Below are 23,405 nucleotides of genomic sequence, written 5' to 3'. Positions count from 1 at the left end.
CACTAATGTGAGTGCAATCTGTTAGATTTGCATCGGTTTCAGTGTCATTTTGTTGTCATGTCTGTAATTGACGCAGAAGCATGATGGCCATTCATCTTTGTTGCCATACAGCTCTCAACTGCTTGCCTGCAAGCCTACCTACCTACCCACCTATCCATCTACCCACCTATCCATCTTCCCACCTACTCCTCAAAACCAACCCACCCATCTACCTACCTATCTACCTACTCCTCAAAACTAACCTTCCAAAACCAACCTACCTACCTACTCCTCAAAACCTACCTACCTACCTACCTACCTACCTACCTACCTACCTACTTCCTTGCCTGCCACAGAGCACCTACCTGAGACATCTACCTACCTACCTACCTACCTACCTACCTACCTACCTACTCCTCAAAACCATCCCTGCAAAACCTAACTACCAACCTACTCCTCAAAACCTACCTACCTACCTACCTACCTACCTACCTACCTACCTACCTACTTACCTAACTACTTCCTTGCCTGCCACAGAGCACCTACCTGAGACATCTACCTACCTACCTACCTACCTACCTACCTACCTACCTACCTACCTACTCCTCAAAACCATCCCTGCAAAACCTAACTACCAACCTACTCCTCAAAACCTACCTACTTACCTACCTACTTACCTACCTACCTACATACCTACTCCTCAAAACCATCCCTGCAAAACCAACCTACCAAAACTACCAACCTACTCCTCAAAACCTACCTACCTACCTACCTACCTGCCTGCTTACCTACTTCCTTGCCTGCCTGTCCACGAGCACCTACCTGAGACACCTATCTACCTACCTACTCCTCAAAACTAACCCTTCAATACCTAAATACCTACCTACCTGCCTACCTACCGACCTATCTACTTCTCAAATCCAACCCTCCAAAACCCACCTACCTACTCCTCAAAACCAACCCTCCCAAACCTACCTACCTACCTACATACCTACCAACTTCCTTGCCTGTCTGTCCACCGAACACCTACCTGAGACTCCTAGCTACCTACCTACTCCTCAAAACTAAACCTGCAAAACCTACCTACCTACCTACCTACCTACCTACCTACCTACCTACCTACCTACCTACCTACCTACTCAAAACCAACCCTTCCAAACCTACCTAGCTACCTACATACCCCTCAAAACTAACCGTCCAAACCCAATCTAGTGCACTCCTCAAAACCAACCTACCTACCTACCTACCTACCCACCTACCTACCTACCTACCTACCTACCAACCCATTTGCAAATTATCTTCATTGTAAACACATTTCCCTTAAGTGAACACTTAACAGCAGTTGCTGCTTTCAGCGCTCAGGTAAAATGCCCTGTTCATTTTCTTCCATTTCCGATTTCATCCGGGGCCATTAAGTTTATTTACAGCTGCAGAGCATGACCGTGATGTCATACTGAGTTCCTGGAACAAAGAAAGAGAAAAAAACAAAACGATTCGGCATCACAAGGATACATCAAAGGCCAAAGATGAGAATGAGTGGAAAGGATGGAGACCTGGGGGATTCACAAAAAGGAGGCGTAGGAAAAAGGTAAGGAGAAAAAAATTGAGGTTGTGGAAGTCAGACAGGTTCAATAAGTGACAGATCTGTGCATCATACTCATCAGTGTATTTTCGCCTTTTTAAAACCTGAGAAAACCAGAAAATAATTTCAACTACAAAAGTGGGGGCACTGCAAAATTGTATCAAGTATAGTTACTGCACACATCTGTGTGCAGTAGAACAGCCTAAATACTGCTTCACCGTGTTTGTTTTGAACTCTGGCTTTCACTAATTGACCCGATTCTACAGATCTTTGAGCGCTACTGGGTTAATATTCCGTCAAAATGTATTTGTCATGGACAAAGAAATGTAGTCAATCACAAACTCATGCTCGAACAGTAAGAAATTGAAATTTGTATGAAAATCATATCTAGGCCATATACGTGAGCCAATTGAATGAGAAACAATAACTGAGTGTGTCTGTTTGTGTCGTGTGACGTTTGTAACCTCAGGGCTATCGTTGTTCCTGTTAAAAAGGAATACATTCAACAAGGAGGACTTGCGGCTTTCCACAGATTCAGTTTGAGTTCACAGATCAGTCACATTCAAAAAACATTAATAACATTCTCATCATTTGGAAATACATCAACACACAAAGCATTATTTAACGATGTGAAAAATTACACTGGCGCCATGAAAAAAAAAATCACTTTGGTCCCCACCACATAATCCTGCAGATTCAATATACTTTGCTAATTTTCCTGGAGGTAGTGGCCAGGCTTTTATTCTGACTTCAACGCTAATCAGGAGCACTGACCAACATTTTCAAGCTAAATTTGAATATTTGTTCAATGAACAAATCGTATCGTATGGTTAAATCGTATTTTTTAAATAGCAATGACGCTATACATTTCACTTGTTTTTCAATGATACCATAAAGGCATTTCTTTAGCAACACTGCCCTCCAGTGGATTGTAATATTATTGTCTTGTTGCGTGTGTGTACAGTTCAAGTAGTAGCCAGTAGAAGACGCTCAAATCACGCGATGAAACTCATACTGTGGTGTAAATCCTTTTATGGTCGCTGTAATCCTACATAGCTTTTTTTCTTCTGAATTTTGCTTAAAAAAAAACACATGACTTGTCAGGCAACAATTTCCCTCCAGTTATCACGATTCATTTAATGTAGGGGAAATTCAGATGAGGAACATGCTGTTTAATATTTTGTTACTCAAATAAATAAATAAATAAATAAATAAATAAATAAATAAATAAATAAATAAATACATTTAGTGCATCCTGCCTTTTTGCTAATTCATTCACTGCTTCCTGGCTATAACATTTAATACTTTACTCCTTTAGCAATTTTCCAACATTAAAACGTTAATATTTTGTCTCTAATTTGAGCGCTAAATTATTTTTTGATGCTCTTGGTCTTTTTTTTTTTTTTTTTATCATGTTTTAGCCTAAGCTGTAACCTGTATAAACGCTGTAAAACATTTTTTACACTTGTTGAAATTTGATTTATATTGATTTTTTTTCTTTTGTTAATGTTAACTCATTCGCGGAATTTAATACATATACAGTACTACATATCAACATTTCATATTGATCGGATCAAATTGATTATGACGATCAATTTAAAAGCCGAATTTCTTATTTCTATGAAACGTCGTGTCCGTCCTGTCTTTCAGTCTTCGAGGGATTGGGAGTGGGGGTGGAGGGGTCAGGGTCAAACCTGTTAACCCCTCCATTGAAGAACATATCATCGGGTGGTGTTCGCTACACCTTTAGTCACACAAACACACATCCTGATCCCACAGGCAGAATTTAGCTGTCAGCACACAGCAAACATTTGATCCGGCTAGGGGCTCAGCCTCCTGATCCTCACCCCCATTAGCTCAAAGCGTCTCACCCCACGGCTTGCATTTTACCGCACACTGAATAGATTCGACTTGACGACATGATTCATAGCCATAAAGATGACATATAAACAACTTGGACTTGGTCTAACGGATGCTGTTAAAATGAAAAGCTCAACATTCGCCTTTATGAGGTGCGATGGGATTTATAGGGGCAACCAACCAGAGAAAGCCTTTCAGCTCCCGCTTGGGGGACTTGGGGACAACTTATTTGTTGTTAAAGCGCCGCCCGTGGTGTTAACCCATGACCCCGCTGCTAACTGACCCTCGGGAGGACAGCTCCATCCACGCGTCAGGGAGAAGGCCTGTCACGCAGGAACCATGCAAGGGCTGCCGAGGGGGTGGGCGGACAATTAGTGGTCCGATGATCAAAAAGACAGCCCGGGTAAAGAATGTCAAGCCACCGGATGCATCAAGTGTCTGCAGGACTGCAGAGGCGAGGGCCGATTAAGAGCTTGAGGAAATACTCGGCGTGTGTTCGCCGTGATCAAGTTACTGCTTTATCTAGATGTAATTATAGTCATAAAATCAGATGCGCCTTTGCGGTTCAGCTGAGTTATTTCTTTTCAAGCAATGACAAATCAAAGTTCGGCTTTATCGCATACAATAGTAAAAAAAAAAAAAAAAAAAGGCCTGCACTAAGAATTAGAGGATTAATTTCTTTTGTGAGTTACAAATATACAAAATACAGTGGACCCCCGTCTTACAACGTCCGTGATTTACGTTATTTTCATGTTGCGACATGGAATACAGAGTTTTTTCATCCATTCTTTATGACATTTTCCTGGTTATGCGACCAAAACAACTGTCATGACCCTAGGGACTTGGATGTATTTGTGCTGTTTTGGCTCCATCTGCTGGCGTTTTTAGGTAATTGCGCTTATTTACTATCGCCGTCTAACTGCTTCCATGCAACGCATGACTACAATGCTGGTCTGCTATTGGCCGGCGTCTCCTCACAGAGATGGTGGTCTGCTATTGGTCGGCCTCACTTGTTTAAAATGGCGGAACGGTAAACCTCATGTTTTCTGATTGTAGACATGTATATTATATATATGTAGCACTTACTATACTATTTTGATGACAATTTTTGATATGTATGTACAATTTTATGTTTTTGCCTGGGGTTCTAAACACATTAGCTTTTTAACATAGGTTTGGATTGCCCGTCATACGACGAATTCGCCTTACGACCCCAACCGAGGAACGGATTAATATTGTTACACGAGGGCCCACTGTATACTTCTGTTCTAGACCCTGTGGTCTTTCCACGTCTGACATGACCTCATGTTTGTGTCTGTGGACTGAACGTGCTGAGGGGTGTTTTTTCTTCCATCAATGGCATTTTCGTGCTGTCAAGTGGAATGTGGAAGTGGGTGAGCACAAACAGCTTTGCATGCATCGAACGGGGTCACATTATCTTCAAAGCCCGTCACCTTCAACGTGATATGACTCAGGCCTTTAAAAAAAAATAGAAAAAAAAAGACAGACATCTCACATTCCTGAGCCCATTCCACAAAGTACAATAACTTCCTAGAATTCTTCGACCCTCGACAGCGGAGCCAGGGCACATCCTGTTGTCCACGCAGCACTTCCTGCGAATGCCGCTCGCTCAGTCTTCCTTGTTGCCATGGTCACCTGAACACACTGGAACTTGCCGTGCACACAAACCGGTAATGCTGGCATGAGTGCAAAGACCTGGCAGGAGACCCAAAGACAGATTATGTGGCGATCAATTAGCTAATGCGTCTGTTATTTCTGCAAAAACATCCTACGGTAGCTCTGGCTTTGCAATTTCGAGTTGTTTTGCACTTACTCATACATCCAGCTGCCTCCTGTTAACATTTTCCTTATTTGAACATGCAATAGGCGCTTCCGCTCTTGTTTTTGTTTGTTTGTTGCCAGCTTCCGTTGAGCAAGCCTGGCTTCCAGCCCACTTTGTTAAGCACGTTGTCTTTTGTTCCTAATCTGAAGCAGAAGTCTTAAAATGCTACAAAGCAGAACACATACATACAGACTGAAGCAAAAGCTGTTTAATGAAATGGTGAGCAGGTTGGCGCATGTGTCAATAATGGAGGACTTTGATACTTTTGCCAAGCTGAATATTTTGTTTGGTTGCTAGTTAGCAGATTGATGCAACATTAAACCCATTTCCAGGAAAGAACTGAGCATTACGTTTTTGGGCCGGACAGAGAAACATTGAATATATACAGCACTATATATATATATATATATATATATATATATATATATATATATATATATATATATATATATATATATATACAGTATATATATATATATATATATATATATATATATCATACCTCCATTTAGACTGGTGATTGGGCCATGGATATATCAATTACAGAGTTGTCATAGCGATTTGTATGATAAACCAATTAAAAATGAATATGAACTGCATTCACATCATACCAGAATAAGAACGGCGACATACTTCTGTGTTAATGAATCATGGGAAGTGAAATCAGACCTTAGTGTGTGAATCCTTCTGTCATGTTTCTTTGCAAACAAAAAAACAGTATAAATGTTCCAGGACATATTTTGCAAGCTCAACGTGTCTGATACTGTAAGTGTGCGATCCAAATTCAGTCTTTCATTTTAATCACTTTTATGTTCATTTTTCAGGAACAGCAATCATGTCTTTGGGCCATTATGAACCAGCAGCATCTTTTATGATCCAAAAGTGTCAAAAACTCTTTTAATTTGGAAACTTACTCACTAACTAACAAGGCAATAATTCATTTATACCTTATTTCTCTTCGGTCTTAATAATAACATCCTGGGTCAATTTGACCCGACGTCTCGTTTGAAATCAAGCAAAAGTTTGAGAAACTTTTTTCGTGTGTAACCCTATTAACCAACAAAACTTGTGATTCATTTCCACGCAGGTTTTGCTTACTTACTTCCTTGCTTACTTACGACTACTTACTAAAAATAAGAGTTCCAAAAAAAAAAGAAAATACTTGGTAAGTAAGTGAAGGTGAGCAAAATGAGCATAACCGCTCCAAACAATGGACGCATTGAAGTAGGAGGAATGTGAAATATGGATGAGCCACCACTCAGAATTGACCAAAGACATAATGCCCAATGACATCATACAGCAAAAAGGTGATACTGCCTCGCCCCCTGCAGCGGTTGACTCATTTACCAAAACTAGTAAACACGGCGGTTTGCAGGAATCCTCAAACCCTTATTTGGGAATGTGGCATCTTCCACCTAAGTGGGACATGAAAAGAATGAATAGTTTACTCAATCACAATGCATCGCAAACATTCCTTAGAGGTGAATCGGTACTAATCAGTAGAAAAATACACGCATTTAAGAAAGATGAGGGTGTTTGTGACAGGTTTCTATATGACGAATCCCCTATTTTGTCATTCCTGTTAGATTTCACAGCCTTGGGATATCAGATGGCATACCGGATGCCGATTTTTATCCCAGTAACCCCTATGTGATCAACCCCAAACAAGTATCAACAGTTTTACAATGCTGCAACAGAAACATCCGTTCACCCGTTTCATTTCAAATGCAATATTAGGTTATAAGGTAAAATGATGTCAGTAGTTTGATAGTGTCAAGGCTAGCTGAAAAGGTCTTGCTAGCTTTGACCTCCCTCCCACTAAAGATGTGTTGTGGCATGTTCTGACATTTGACTAAATATCGTATACCACGCCACGGTGAGCGAAACGACTTTCCTTCGTTGTTCTCGCTAAGCTGTTCAAGGCTCATCAAACGTCACTCAAATATGCTGTGATCTTCACTGTGTCTTCCACTTCGGGGCATCGTGTACGGAATGTTGCTTGGTGCCAGCGGCTGTCAGTCCATCTTCACTCGCTCGCTATTTGTGTGAACATATATGATGTCATGGTGTGGACGCCTTCCCGGCCGAAGCGCCAAAATGCAATGTAATTAATACAGCTATTATGGAGCGTGATTGTGCAGGTGAGTCCAATTAGAATTTTGCCAGCGATTTAGGATACTTAAAATTTCTGCCAATCTGAGCAGATGACTTACTATGTTCTTGAGTAATAACAGTACTCAATAAGTAATACTTAATAAAAAAGATTTCATATCAATATTCTACTTAAATAGTAGCAGTTATGTAAATTTAACTCATTCAATGCCATTCAATTCATTTCAGAAACTTAAGTGTTGAATTGATACTTAAGTACATTAAGGACATTCATTTCAAAATACTTAAATATAAAATACAAACTTAAGGATCTGGGATTGAATGTCCGGAATCCTACAAAACTTAAGAATACGTCCCATTTTCTACAGGAACAGGGCTTAAGTATCTAAACCCATTTGGGTAAGTTAAAAAACAAAGAAGCATGTGTTTTTTCCCTCATAATAATTACCATGTAATTTGCATAGTGTATATATATAATTTATATATACACTATATAATTTGCATAGTGTATATATATAATTTATATATACACTATATAATTTGCATAGTGTATATATATATATATATATATATATATATATATATATATATATATATATATATATATATATATATATATATATGTATACACTATGCAAATTACATGGGAAAAAAGTTCTTTCCCTGGTGGATACAGGCTTCAAACAACATAAATAAATAAATAAATAAATAAATAAATAAATAAATAAATGATTAAATAATTAAATAAATAAATTTAGTCAGAAAAAATTAAGACAAAAAACCTTTTTCCCACCAATGTGGAGGAGTATTTAACCAGAAGCTCAACTCATGTTGTTACTGTCATGCTGTATGACCAAAAAAAAAAAAAAAAAAGAGGAAAATGTCAAAGTGGAACAGGTTCCAGCATCCTGGAAGTCAATAGCTGCACATGTTGCACAGAAGCATTAAATCATGTTACCTTGGTTGCCTGGCTTGTTTACAAAACACATAATAGCACTATTACCTTCAAACTGACACTGACAGAACATTTTTTTGTAATGACTACTGAAATTACCCTCATTGTGAGAAGGTACACCTCAACACTTCAAAGAAACTTCAACTACTGTCGCATTGGTTTTGTAATGGTTTTAGTTTGTAGCGGTGTAAGATCATAAAGTATAAAAGCAAATCAGAAACACCTCTCAGTATATTGTTAAGTCGAACAATGACGATGATGTATATTTCTCGTTGTGTGTAGGATATTATGCGGTGATTCTCCAAGCGGCGTGCCGTGAGAGTTCGCCAGGTGTGCCGCGAGAAAATATCCAATTTCACTAATTGGCCTTCCAAGAATAGCGCTATGTTCTACAAAACAATCCTGGATTTAACTTCAAGTACATTTTCTGAGTAAAATGTCATTATCTACCATTTTTGTGTCATCCTTCACTTTGTGATTTTTCTGTCTTTTCATTTTAAGCTTCGGAAACTGTTGTGCAGTCTGACAGCCAAATGAGCGTGTTGTTGAATACTGGAAGAAAATCAGAGTTCCAATTAACCATTTAGAGGAAGTGAGAAGAGGAAGGACAGGAAGTGAACCTCTGCTGTTGTTTTGCTGACTCACCCTGCATCACGTTAGCTAGCTAGTGTGTTTGGTGGTGTCCGTAGCAACCGTTTGAGTGCCTATCAGCTGATTGGCTTAATCACAAGCATCAAACTAACACAATAATCTTCCGCACTTCCACACTTCATAATAAAAGAAAAACGTGTGGGTGGAGATGTTCAATCTACCAAAGAAAATACTTAAGGATGGTTTGCTTTGCCAGTGCTTAACTATTTTCTGAGTCAACATACTGTATGCATTTTTTTTTTTTAGTTCCATTTTGTTTTCTATTCAGAGACAGTTGGTCTCAGTCCAGTCACTTCCACAAAACTGGTTTGTTGTTGTGATTGCTGGGGAACTCCTCCTGAGGAGTGGTGGGAATGTTGCCTCGGGGCATCAAAGTTCACACAGATTGAATTCCCTCAAATGACACGCTAGAGTGAGTTGATGGGCCGTAAGGATTTTCAAAAGTGTTGGAACTGGCTTTGGAGTTGTCACGTGCACGTTCTTCACAATATGGACGAGCGTGATTGAACTAAACTGAACTCAAAGTATTTATTTTTGAGAAAACGTTGCATTACTGTATGTTTGGCCGTACTATACAGTACATGGTCATTTTAGGGACCATATCATTTTAAACACCTTAATATTAAAAATAAAAAGCCTTATTATACATGTTTTAAAAAAAAAACACAACAACAAAAAACAAATAAACCTGATGGTTATTTTTTTAAGCCTTATTATATATAGTTGGTTAATTTATTCTATTTTTAAATGTCTTTTTGATTGTTATTTAAAAAAAATACCACACTATACATGGTATTTTTTATGGAAAAAGGTGGTCATGTTTTGGTGGGACAAACGTCCTATTAGCCATGGTCATGTTTATGGAAAGTCTTAGTGATTTTTTTAAAGGTAAAAAATATCGTACTAAAAATACACATGGTAATTTTTTGAAAAATCATGCCTTACCTTATATGCTTCTTATATGCTTCTTTTTAGTGGCTTACTATACATGTTTTATTTTTGAATTTTTGAAAGAAAAAAAATCATACATGGTCATTCTTTTTTTAATCACCTTATAAGGTCAGTTTTGTTTGCGTATAAAATGCCGCATTATAAAAGGTCCATTTTCAAGAGGCATATATTTTTTAAACAGCTTATTACACATTGTGATATTTTTACAAAAAAAAAGTTGTACAATATATGGTCATTTTTCTATGGAAAAAAAGTGGCTGAATAATTGAGGTTGTTTTTTGCAGAAAAAAATGCCTTACTATACATTGTCTTTTTTTTTTAAAACATTTACTATCCATGGTCTCATTATTTATTAATTTTATTGTGGTGAATAAATGCCTTACTATTACATGGCTGTATAAAAAAAAAACCCATCAGACTATCATTGTTTGTTCATCATCATTGTTGGTTGTTTTTTTTATGTGTGTGTGAAGATGTTTTATGTATTATATAACATGCAGTAATTTTTCTATGAAAGAAACACCACCTTACTATTCGCTATTTTTTGCCCAAGAAAACAAATTATTATACAAGGCATCAATATATATATATATATATATATATATATATATATATATATATATATATATATATATATATATATATATATATATATATATATTACTCGTAGGTCTATTATGCAAGAGCTTATATCGGTGTTCAAAACAATTCATCTCCTTTTGTGATGATTCAAAGGCCTTGGAGAGCAAGTCAGTGCAAACCACAAGCATGTTTGAGAAGATTAATTTTGCTTTTCATGATCACGCAGCATGTGGCAGCAACAGCAGAGCATACCAGTTTGCATCATGAGTAAACTTCAGGTAAACACATTTCTTCTTTGAAAACAAGACGCTTCTTTAATCGCACAACACAGTAGGTATTTGACATATTTTATTCCGTTTTATTTTTAGCAATATTTTGCAATATAACAGTCCAGTCGTTAGGAGCGGCAACAGATTCATGTGCAAAACAGCGAAGAGCGTATTTTCCTTTACATTTGTGTGGCCCGTTTTTTTGCGTGTGTGTGTGGGCGTTCACGACAAAGGGTTCAACATGAGACGGCATTCCTGGAGTTGTTGTCATATATTCCATGACATCAAAGCTGTTAGACTTTGAGAAGAGCCAAATGTCTGTCAATAAGCAAGACCAACACACAGCGTTCATGTGTGCATCAGGACCAATTCAAGTTTTTCAATCAACTACAGTGCTTGTTTCTGCCAGCAGAGGTCACTAGCTGTTATAGAAGTTTCCCATTTTCCAATAAATTTGCCTCACGAGCTTCATTTGAACATCGCTAAAAATGCGGATACATTTTCCTTAAGACTCAAGCCTGATGAGCTCCGGAAAACGTCTTGGCGTTCAAGTCGGCCATTTTTTTCTGCTTTATGCATGCGCGAGGCTTACTTTGCCTGGTAGCTTGGCGCGACTTCATCTTAATTTGCATATTCAAATTCCACAAATCCAAAGGAGAGTTTTACACAAAGACCCAAAGTCACAATTTAGAGTCGCACTCATCGGAATGTTTAAAAAGGCATACGTCTTTTTGACAGCGATCTTACTCCATAGACCGGAATCCTGGAACAGAGTGTGTTGAGTTCAGAGTCTCATGTGAGTAGACATGGGTTGGATATTATTAGCTTTATTCATTAGCGGTACTTTTATGAGGCAACCTACGACCCTTTGGTTCCACATTGAGACGAGTTCTTATCTGGTGTGCTGCAGGGGCCACTGTGCGGTTCCTGTTATTGCGGTCCCTCTGTGCTCGGGCTCAAATGTGCGCCCGCGACGTCTGCCGCCTGGCTCCTGCATTTTCCACTGCCCGCCAATTCAGATTGTATAAGCGCTGATGGCAAAAAAATAAGAATTGTTTGTTATTACAATGCCATTCCACAGCGGCTTGAGCGTGTGTTGTTTTGACTCGGAGAACAATCAGCTGGTGCAATAATGCCGTCTGCCTCCCTCCCCGCTCGGCTCGCCTCCTCGCTTCAGTTTATTTACTGCGAAGATTCCTCGAAAAAAAAATCCACTTTGACATTTGGAACCTTTACTGGAACTTGGGAAATACTTACCGACGGCCACGTTCTCATGGTATGATCAAGACTATTTCCAGTTGCTTTAATAAGTGTGGTCAAGAACCGCACAAACAACACACAATGTTGTATAACCTAATGAGAGCTCCATATAATATCTGTCTTAAGAAAAATCTGCCCTAGTGAACTTATAACACTCATAAAAGTGTACTTGAATTATAGCGGGCTCCTTCCTGATTCATGAAGGATCGTAGACGTTGCAAAGAGATAATCTTCCATTTACGTCATAGTGCTAAAAGCAAATGATCAATGTGTACCTTTATCTGGATTGACATTGGAATTATTTGGGCTTGTCCTTGGCAACCACAAGTTTTGTGGAAGTGGGTTATGCTAACATTGTCATCAAATAGCAAAGTGATCAACAGCTATAAAATGATACACTAGTTACCATTATGGTGGCATATTTCAGTTTCACTGTCCCATATTGATGTGTTTGTATTCCGCTAAACTTGTTCCAATCCCAGCTAAAACAAACTCAAAGAATCATCTGTATTGCATTTATGTTTGAATTGTTACATAATATACATAATTAAAAAAAATCACATGTACTTATTTTGGAGTCTTTTCTTGATATATATTATATAAAATTGAACAATTTTAAACGATAAAGACTTCCATTCCCATTTCAGCACCACTTGCTCTTTGGAAAGGTTTGGCGTGAACAACAAGAAGAAATGTTGAATGTTATTGGAATTTCTTGAAAAACAAGATAAGACACAGAAGCTGTGTCAAATTTAAAATGGAAAACTACTTCATGTCTAGCTTTTTCAGATTCAGCTTACCAAAAGACATAATGTATTACACTCAAAATTTTTGAATATGAAATGAACCATATGGCTGTGTCCTGCGAGGTTCCCCAAGGGTCAATCCAGGATCCCTTATTGTTCTTTCCATACATGCTTCCATTTGACTTGATAATAGCTTAACACAAGTATGCAGATGACACTCAGATCCAAGAGCTACTAAAAGAGGTTGAGGGCATTAGGTGGACATTTGAAAGAAGGGAGTCTCTTCTTTCAAAAGGGCCCAAGAACAAAACAGGAAAGCATCCTCTTGTTTGGGTTGGTGGGCACTACAAGTGTTTGGAATTTTGAGGAGGTGAATTCACATGTTTATGCTCACGTCTGCGCTCAGGTCGAAGCATGCACACACAAACGTTTCCATGCACACAAGCGCGCCACATTCAACCGCACACAAACACGCGTGGAGAGAATGTTTGGCATGCCTTGATAAGCGAAGACATGAAGCCCGAGAGCCCCCCGTGGATGTTATGAGGAGCCATGGCTGACTAGACTAAATAGCTGCCATGCTGCTTCACTGACCTTGGTTAAATCTGGACTTGCGTTTTTAAAGACATGTTGATGCTTGGGACTTCTTGATTTTGGCTTAGAGCGTTGAAAAGCATCATGACCTCTTTCGAGTTTAAAGACTTTACTCGTTGACATCGGCTATTTTATCAGTCATGTTTGGGAATCGAGGGACATTTTGGGAATCAGAAACTAGCAAAGAGGGCCTTCGCGGAAATATTGTGTGTCCTATTTTTTTTTAAGGCAAAACAGACATTTAAAATAAATGAAGAATGGGAATATGTACTGTTGTCCTTTGTTTTTCTTCTTCTTGATTGACCAACTCTGCTAGTTAGTATGTATGTATATATATATATATATATATATATATATATATATATATATATATATATATATATATATATATATATATATATATATATATATACATATGCAGTATATATACATACATACATACCTCTATATATATATATACATTTATGTTATTTTTTCTATATTCTATGTATGCATTATATGTACGTGTATATATACAGTATATTGTTATCTAATCTATCCAGCTATCTATCTATCTATCTATCTATCTATCTATCTATCTATCTATCTATCTATCTATCTATCTATCTATCTATCTATCTATCTATCTATCTATCGATCTATCTAAAGTAAAAAAAAAAATATGAAACAAGTAATACATTAATAACACGACGAATAATCACATGACAAAGCAAGGCAGTGTTATGTTGTTCTTTTGTTCCTTTGAACTAAACTTTTCTCTGATTACACTTTGTTGGCACACAGACGTTGTCAGTCAGGTCCAAAAGCATTGACCTTTAACCTGTGGAGAAGTACTTCCAGGTGGTGCCTCTCTCGTCTTGCCCTGACAACCAAGCAGCAACGTCGTGCAGTGACACACACGCGCAAACACACACATGACTTCTGAACCTAAACGAGCAATGAACTGGCGGCTCTGAAATGTCGCATGAGCGACTTCAACACGCCAACTCAGTCTTCCAGGGAGTGACCTGCTCTTCACGTGTGGTTTGTACCAAATCACTGCTGTAAAAGCTATTGTAAAAAAAGTTTTTTTTTCCCTCATGAAATTTTGCTGTTTCAAAGAGCTCAACTAAACTAAATCTTGCTATTGTGTCATTTCCACCAGGACTCATCAAGGCTTCACTTTTATGTGTGCAGCAATCTCAGCATCTTTTTTGTTGTGTACATCCTTTGACATCCTGAGCTGGAATGATGTCAGAAATACAAATACCAACATACCATTTCCAAGTATTTCTTCTTTTCAAATATTGGCTAAATGAAGGTTTAAAAGTGGCTGGTACAAAATGATTTAAGTACTGAAGTAATCGATTATTTTGGAAAACTATGTACAAAGGTCTTTGTTTTTGGCATGTGAGGTGTAATATCAATAAAATAGGAATTTTGGTTTTTGGCTATTTTTTTTTCTGTTTTAGACTAAGCTGTAACCCAGATAAACACTGTAAAAAATAATAAACACTTGTTGAAAGTTGATTTAATTTTTTTTTCATATGCTAATGTTAAAAAAAGGATACAGGTTTAGGCATATTTTTGAATTTTTATCATCTTTTTATGCTTTGTTTTTGTCATGTGGAGTGTAATATCAAGAAAATAAGAACTTTGGTTTTTTTTGGCAATTTTTTTTTCTGTTTTAGACTAAGCTGTAACCCAGATAAACACTGTAAAAAATAATAAACACTTGTTGAAAGTTGATTTATTTATTTTTTCATATGCTAATGTTAAAAAAGGATACAGGTTTAGTCATATTTTTGAATTTTTATAATCTTTATATGCTTTGTTTTTGTCATGTGAAGTTTAATATCAAGAAAATAAGAATTTTGGTTATTTTTGGCTATTTTTTTTCTGTTTTTTTCTGTTTTAGACTAAGCTGTAACCCATATAAACACTGTAAAAACTAAACACTAAACACTTGTTGAAAGATGATTTAATTTTTTTTTCATTCGTCAATGTTAAAAAAGGATACAGATTTAGGCATATTTATACAATTTTTATAATCTCATTTATAGTCAGCATGTCGAGTGGGGGGCTAAGGGGGGACTTGGCAAAATATAATTGAGAATCACTGCTTCAAACAAACACTTGAACTTTTTAGAAAAAAAGGTGGTTTGAATGTGTGGGGTCTTAAAAACACGTGATAATATGTTTTTGGGATTGAATGACTTATAGATCACCCGCCATCTGAAACTACATCTTGTGTGGTGAAGGACAAAGAGTGGAAGTGCAAAGAAATCCTAAGTCCTTGGTCCAGTGCCTAGGAATGTTGATGTCTGAACTTGGGAGATCTCTTATGAACACAAGGAACATTAATGAGAGGAATTTACTGTTGAACATTTCTTCGCAGGTGCCTATGAGCATACTTACTGCTGGAGTAATCATCCCAGAGGAGACTATGTCGGCCCAGATTGCACGCAAGTCTCAGTTATGTCATTCTTTCTGCGCTTCCACCGGAGGCCTCCCAGCTCGCCGGTGAAACATTAAACCGCAGTTAGCCAATGCGCTAACTTGTACGAGTCAATCACATGTTCAACACAGCCGTGTCCAACATACCGCCCGTGAAGGGAAGCCGAACTATCAATAAAAATCTATTCTGTGCCTGAGATGGGCGCACAATTGTTGTCACATCATACAGCACATTTCTTGAGTTTTTTTTTAGGTTCTGGGAGGTCTCACCTGCACCGGAAAGGGAACTAGAATAAAGTACAGCGGCATGAGCAGGCGAATTCTGTTCACTTGTTTGGTGCTGAATGAATGATGCCAGGTGCCTCCTTGCACTGAATGACCCCAACAAGCTGCATGGGTCCAATTCCATCCTGTTTACTCTTTTTCTGTCCTCACATTCAACCGATGTCTGTGACAGAAAAGACAGCAAACTTTGCTTTATTGCATTCCTTATTCCCAATCTCTAGAACTAAAAGTACACATCAGGAATCTCCACTTTTTGGCCTAGTTTCAAAAGTGATACTGATCTTGCCTGTGTACGACACCAGTTGCAACATGATTTTTCTTAGCCCGTGTTCAGTGTTTCATGTTATTTTTCATTTTGCGTAAGCAAAGAGAGAACAAATTCCACGCGGGAGGGCCACAGTTGAGATTCAACCAATGATGGCAAATTTTCTGCCACCTTATCTTCGGGGGTCCTGAACTAACCATATCCCATCCACCAATCCATCCATTTTCTGCAGCCGCTTATCCTCATTAGGGCCACAGGGATGCTGGTGCGTATCCCAGTTGTCTATATTGGTTGCCATCCAATTGCAGGACTCACAGATCCCAGCAGAGGTCCCGGGACTGGTACCGGTCCGAGGATCAACTGGTTCCGGGCCGCATGGGCTGCACTCAATATAATGATATTTTGGAATGGATTTAGTTCCTCCTGTAAGAGTTCATTCATTTATGCTTTGTTTGGCTTGATCTTTGCTTTTTGGCGCCACCTCTGGCCGCTCTTGATATTACATTTTGTAGTGAGGAAGGACAGTGTGACTTCAAATGAGAGCAGTCACTATCGGTCCTGTTTTTATAATTTCAGTTCTTCAAAGTGAGGCTCAGAGGAGAAGTTGTGCAAGAATGCAGGTGCGTCCTGGACCAGTTGACGGCCTAAAAACAGGTGGAATATAGACATTTTAAAGTTATTGATTGGTCTGACATTCGTACTCGCACGCTCTTAGGCACACACTGTTAAATATAACTGCCCTTAAAATCATTAAACATGTCATAACAGAATTTTCGTTGCTGCCTTTAAGCGCAGTAGAAGAGTCACCTTGAGACGATTAATCACACAGACAACAGTTGAGACAGGCAGACGTGCGCCGTTGCGCAAACCGGACTGCAAAAGGCAAAAACCACAAAGCACATACTTTTGCAATGTTAGTCGAGTAAAAATGTCAATGTCAATAGGCAACGTAAATATGATAATATCATTATCCACCACCTCTCTTTTAAATATGATTCCGATACAGATTGTATGTCAGAGGGCAAAATAATTGAATTTGTGTGGCTGCTATCACTAACCATTTCTCCCTGTGGAGAAACAATGATGCTAGTATCTTTTTTGAATTTTCAGACTACAGTAAAAAGAGTTATCTTATGCATTGCATGGATTTCATGTCTAGGAATCACAGCTAGGTTTTAATGCATGTATAACATTATTGAAATATGTGTCAAATGTAAATGGTTTCATTCAATGTTCATATTCTAAAGAGTGTTTTTCATATCCTTTTCAATTTATCTTTAATTTCATGACAGCCGTGTCTCACATCGTTTTTTCCCTGTAGAATTTCTTTTAATCTGACTTCTTATGTTGTACATTGTGTTTGAAAACAATTCTGAACCGCCGCATGCTTTCAGCTCATTTTGCCATCATTTGACTATTCCTGCATTGAGCTTCAGGATTAGTCCAGTAAGAGGTCGTCTGTCGACGCCGGCGGCACGAAGCTAATGGAGCAATTCAAGAGTGTTTTGAGGTGTGTGAATGTGCGCTGGCTTACGGCTTTGGGATTAGCGTGAGAGAGAAGCCGATGAGCTGTTTCCTCATATTTGAGCTAAATGGATGACCTCATTGTCAAAGGAGACATGGTCGTTAGTTTTGCAAAAGAAAACCAAAGTGACATCGGGAAGTATTTCATAGTGCATCCAGAGAGGAGTTGCGCGTTGTTTCGGAAGCGTCTTTGATGAATTTAATCAGCCCAGCAGGGGGTTCGACCCTATGACCTTTGCGTCCAACTTTGATCTATGAACGTTTCGCCTGCGGGATGTGTGACGGACAGGTCGAGAATTAGTGTGGGAGACTTTCTGTCAATATCTCACGCTTAACAAGGGAGGCCATGTAAAAAGAGAAATGATGGAGAATGTGGATAAGGGTGTTAGAAAATTGAAGATAGCAAACGTCCAGATCAAAATCGTGCATTACGAGTCCTCCAGCACGTGCAACCGGGGAACTTCGTGTCATACGCAACATAGGGGCACTCTCGCTCTTCAGCATGTGGAAACACGAGCGTATACATAACATCAAGTAAGACAACCGCATTCCAGCACATTCTAGTTCTGGAAGTACGTTTCCGCTAAAAAAGGACATTGTTGTCTCTAAGGTCAGCTAATGTCTTGTTAAGAATAACAAACAAGCTGCCAAGATAAATCATGCCATGCTTTTACCCCCGCCGGTTAAAAAGGCTGCCTTCCAGTCAAGTTGCAGTCAACCTCACGCCGCTCTTCCTCAGGAAGATAAAAAGGTCAGCGAGGTGAAGAACGCGCGGAAAGTGATGTGTCCTTTGGCCTCACACATACACACATGCAAACACACAGAGCAAGCCTCCTATCTGTGCCGTTGTGGCAAATGAGCACAAGGAGGATATTTACATTGATTTACTGGGATTTCTGCAATGCAGCAGACCGCCTGTTGGTGTTTTGCTAAGCAGATAAAAAAAAAAAAAAAAAAAAAAAACTGATGTGGTCACACGGCGAAATGTAAGGACATAACAACAGCAATCGGGAGCAATGGGCAGGATGCGCTCGGCTAAATAAATATTGAGCGACGCTTCGATAAATATGTCACGGGGACATGTCCCCCATCTCCACCCAACACTCAATTGTTTTGCCACCCTGCTCCAGATGGAAAACTAAACCAAATATAACTATACTATATACTAATACTCTTGGAGTATGTAACCTGATTACTTCAGGTATTATAAAACACTGTAAATAAATAAAATCAACAATATGTTCTATGGGCCCCTACTAGTTCAAACACTGCATTGTGATTATTATCTCCTTCGAAAAAAATTAATTAAGCGCCATAATTCACCTGTTTTTCTCCAGCTCAAGGGATGGCCATTTTGCATAGCTAAGGTAACAACCAATCCTGGTTTAGTTGATGTGTCACATGACCTAATTAAAAAAAAAAGAAACAGGTGAGCCTTGATTTGTTGGCCACCTGTTGCAAAACAGGTGACTGTCTGTTGCCTGAAAATTACATCACAGTGAACACGAATCACTTGTTTTGTAAACTAGGTCATGTGATTTTTGCAAGCTGAGCTGTGATTGGTTGTTAGCTGAGCTCTGGGGAAACTTTTAAAGGTATTAATTGCATGTGAAAAATAACTTAGTTAATAAATTAATCACAGACAAAATATTAGCCTTTTACTGCTGAAAATCATTTTAAAAAATTGGTACCCCTTTAAACTTTAACTAGGAGTGATGTCATTTTCAGTCAAAAGCAAGACGCAAAAAAAGTCACCTAGGAAACATAAAACATAAATAAAGTTAGATTTTGCTGCTTAATTCATATTCTAGCACAACGTATTAATAAGAATGGCGAGTTTAGAGGCTGCATAGAATGTTTTATCCTGTTGATAATGTTCTTATTGTAAAGAAAATTAGGGGGTTGACTTTCCTTTTAAAGCTCATCATCTTTTCAGCAAATTTTGGGTTATGGATGTTGAGTGAGGCCAAAACATGCACATCATAAGCACTTGTAAAAGCATACAATAATAATGATGACTCTGCAGAAACTATGATGAGAAACAAAACAAATGCTTTTAAAAAAGAACTGTGACCATAAGTAACCATTCAGTTCAAGTGACTGAAAGTGTGACAATGAACAGATCTTTTTGTTGCGCTCTTATCACTTAAATAAACTTAGACCCAAAACCCAGTAACCTGTTTTTTTGCTAGAACGCTGAAAAACTGTTGGGGAACCAACACCTCAATCCTTCTTGGCCTGGAAATTTTACACAGTCAACATAACATTTAGGTAAAAATGAGCCATAGAGTAGTGAGGTTAGTTGTAGATGTCTTCTGTAAAAAACAGCCCACTCCTAATGGTACTTTTGCCATGCTGTAAGAGAGGAACATGTGTCACACCAATAAGAACATTTGTAGGAGATTCATAAGTTTTCCTGTCTAGTCTTCACCTGTTTGGACATTTGTTTTAACTAGGAATGCAAATATTGGATTATTAAGGGTCATGGTTTCAAATATTTTGGCCCATTTTTGTCAGAATAATTGTAAAAATAGTGATTATACATTTACTATAGTAAATATAACTCCTTGCAATTAAGAGATGCTTTATAATAAATATAACTGCTTGCTTTGCTATGAGAATAGATGCACTGCTTGAAATGAAACGATGAAATGAAATGAAACAGCCTGATCAAACTTGGCCACAGTCAATGTCACTTTGCTTGTTATCTATAAAATATCTTGCCACACTTGTAATAATCATATACACACATAGAAAGACACGTTTACAGGGTTCCGGCCATGCTGTTTTTAGGGTGAGAGCCATTATGTAAATTGGGGACTTCTAAAATCAAATAAAAGGACAGCGTTCGGAGAGGCTGCTTCAGTGGAAGTGGAATTGACCTTGTGCAGTCCTTCTCCGGTCTCCTCATGCATGAGAAAGAAAAAAATGCCATCTCTCCTTCTTTGTATATAGTTTCTTGCAAATGTCCAACAAGTGTAAATGACACTGTTGCAGTGAGCAGTCACTCAAGTTTTGGGCTCTATTTATCAGTTGTTGTTTTTTTTTTTTTATGCATCAAATCTAGAAACGAACTAATCAAATATAATGTTTAATGCTGTAAATACATTTTAGTACGCCCATTCAATTGAAATGGTTGAACAAAACGGTCCTAAGGAATTTTACCACATTTGGGAAATTGCTGCCACTAGAATGACACAAAAACTTTGGCATCCAACTGAGGCATCCACAGCATTATCAAATATTTCTCATTTCACCATATCAGTAAACTTAAGACTGGGGTCCGATTAAACCTTTTTTTAATGTCATGAACTAAACTGACCTCAGTCTTATTAAAAAGGAAAATCTGTTTAATAACATTGCAAAATTTACTTCACAAACGATAACATTTTTACGAGATTATGTGAATGATTTGTGTATGCTGTGAGCATAGAAACATTTGACTATTATGGAACATTCTGCTCAGTGTTTACAAGCTGACAAGCAACAACAGTCTCAATTCATATCTCCGCTAAAGGGAATAATGTTAGTTTGGGCCAGTGCACGTTCAATATTTGATTTATATTTTAAAACTACACCCAAACAAGCGTGATATTCATGGTGTATTTTTTTGCCTGAGACGACAACATAATGATAATTTCTTCTAATTTGAATATCAGTACGTAGTGGCGTGTTGGGGTCACACCTGCCAAGCGCTACTGTAGCATCTGTGAGTGTGCAGGTGTTACAGTAAAACTTCTTCATGATGCAGCTGTCAGATGCCGAGCTCAGCGCGCGTAAAAGATTGATGCGCACGTCAGAGGCTGCGGCAGATAAGATCCACAAAGGCCGGCGTGCGCCTCTTGACATCTTCAGTTGTTTCAAAAGCACACATTGTTACCTCATGTCAACTTTCCCGCTGGTTCGGGTGTCGCAATATTCGGATGTGGGCAACCTAGCATCCCATTTAGCGCTTAAAAAAGATGGTTTGATACTGCAACTGAGTGGGAAGCACATGATCATGTCTTTACACTTTGTTTTATTACATTTAAATGTATTTGAAAACACTTTGCCAAGCACACGTTCTGAATTCCACTGTTGGGACACGGGAGATTATCTCTTTGATGGAGAATAAAAAAGAACACTTGCAAAGTTCTACAGATAATTGACGAAATGTGCCTCAAGCTATTTATATTAGGGTCACCACTGACCAGAGATTCCCGTTTTAACCGAGATAGTCCCAATTTTGAGCCTTGAGTCGCAGCGGATTTCGCCAGATCCATTGTTTTGTCCTGATTTCTTTGAACCTGGTGTCCCAAAGCCCCATATTTTTTTTTTTTAGTCCTTCAAGCCAATAGAATGTGTATGTCAATCACAGTTGCCATAGCGATTTACATGAAAGGTCGCTCACCGGAACTAGTTCCTACTTCCGTGTCTACAAATCATGGGAAATGAATTAAGACCATGGCAATTTGAGGGTTCTAGTGGTTTGTTCTTAATGTGAGAAAGCGAGGTACGGTGTTCCGTAATTTTCATGGTTAATCGAGCCTGGAAAACCCCCACAATAGGTCATTCCTCTTCTCCATTCCTGTTCATATTCCCTGACTGTAGCTGGGAGACACAGGGACCTAAGGTTGTCCTCAGGGTGGCGGACGTCACAGGTTGACAAAACTGAAGGCCGTAGCCTAAAATAAAAAGATGACCTATGAGGCAGGGTTCATAATGCAAAAGTTGCTTTATTTTAATTGGTTTTATTTTATTTTATGCGACGCTTCAACACAACATTTACTTCTCTTCTGCACTCCGGCCACATATGTGCACGTCTCATGCATCAGCATGAATCTGCTGACGCTCCCTCACATATATTCCTCCGCACAGGTGTTATGAAGAAAGTTTTACAAAATAAAAAAAGTTTTCCCAAGAAAACAATTGATAGCTATGTGGAAAGGCAAACGAAAGCAAGCACTGTACTCGCTCAGTTGACGTGGGATGCGTTCATTGACCGTAGGACATCCAACATCAGTCGAAATACTCATTTAAAGCACCAAACAGAATTGATCAGCCTGTAGGTTCATCGCAGTTAGTATATGGAAACATCCTATTATTTATTAGATGAACCAATTCAAACTACATGATAGTATTAATGCGTGATCATGCAATATGTATGGGCCACTGGCAATAAATATACCTGATGATGAGAAATTGAGCCTCTATGGCCTCTGTGACTGGTTGGGAACCAGTCCAAGATGAAGTCCACCTTTTGTCTAAAGTCGCATGGGACAGGGTCCACTTCTCCACAATCCTGAAAAGATAAACAGCATAAAAATAATAATAGTAATGAATGGATTTATACACAATTGTACATATGGAAAACATTAAAATAGGCACATTCTTAAACTGGTAAATTGATTTGACAAAATTTGTTCACAGTAAATACAATATATTAGTGGTCCAAATGTTCAGAGCTGCAATTACCCCGGCCCTTTTTCCCAATCCCACAAGTAACCATTCAAAACAGCAAATCAAAACAGT

The 23,405-nt window shown here is 38.4% G+C and overlaps 2 long non-coding RNA genes across 2 annotated transcripts; both read left to right on the top strand.

Moving 5' to 3' along the window:
- The first annotated feature begins 10,730 nt into the window (after positions 1–10,730).
- On the top strand, positions 10,731–16,044 carry LOC148406417 (uncharacterized). The gene is made up of 2 exons (XR_015863928.1): positions 10,731–10,793; positions 15,762–16,044. It is a non-coding gene; the product is annotated as an uncharacterized LOC148406417 (long non-coding RNA).
- Positions 14,042–15,112, top strand: LOC148406418 (uncharacterized). Its single transcript, XR_015863927.1, has 2 exons — positions 14,042–14,407; positions 14,529–15,112. It is a non-coding gene; the product is annotated as an uncharacterized LOC148406418 (long non-coding RNA).
- Positions 16,045–23,405: the final 7,361 nt, after the last annotated feature.

Source organism: Hippichthys cyanospilos, chromosome 21 (genome assembly GCF_059441005.1).
Source record: "Hippichthys cyanospilos isolate Australia breed blue-spotted pipefish chromosome 21, RoL_Hcya_1.0, whole genome shotgun sequence".
In the NCBI taxonomy this organism is placed as follows: domain Eukaryota; kingdom Metazoa; phylum Chordata; class Actinopteri; order Syngnathiformes; family Syngnathidae; genus Hippichthys; species Hippichthys cyanospilos.
This window is presented reverse-complemented; position numbering and strand designations above follow the sequence as displayed.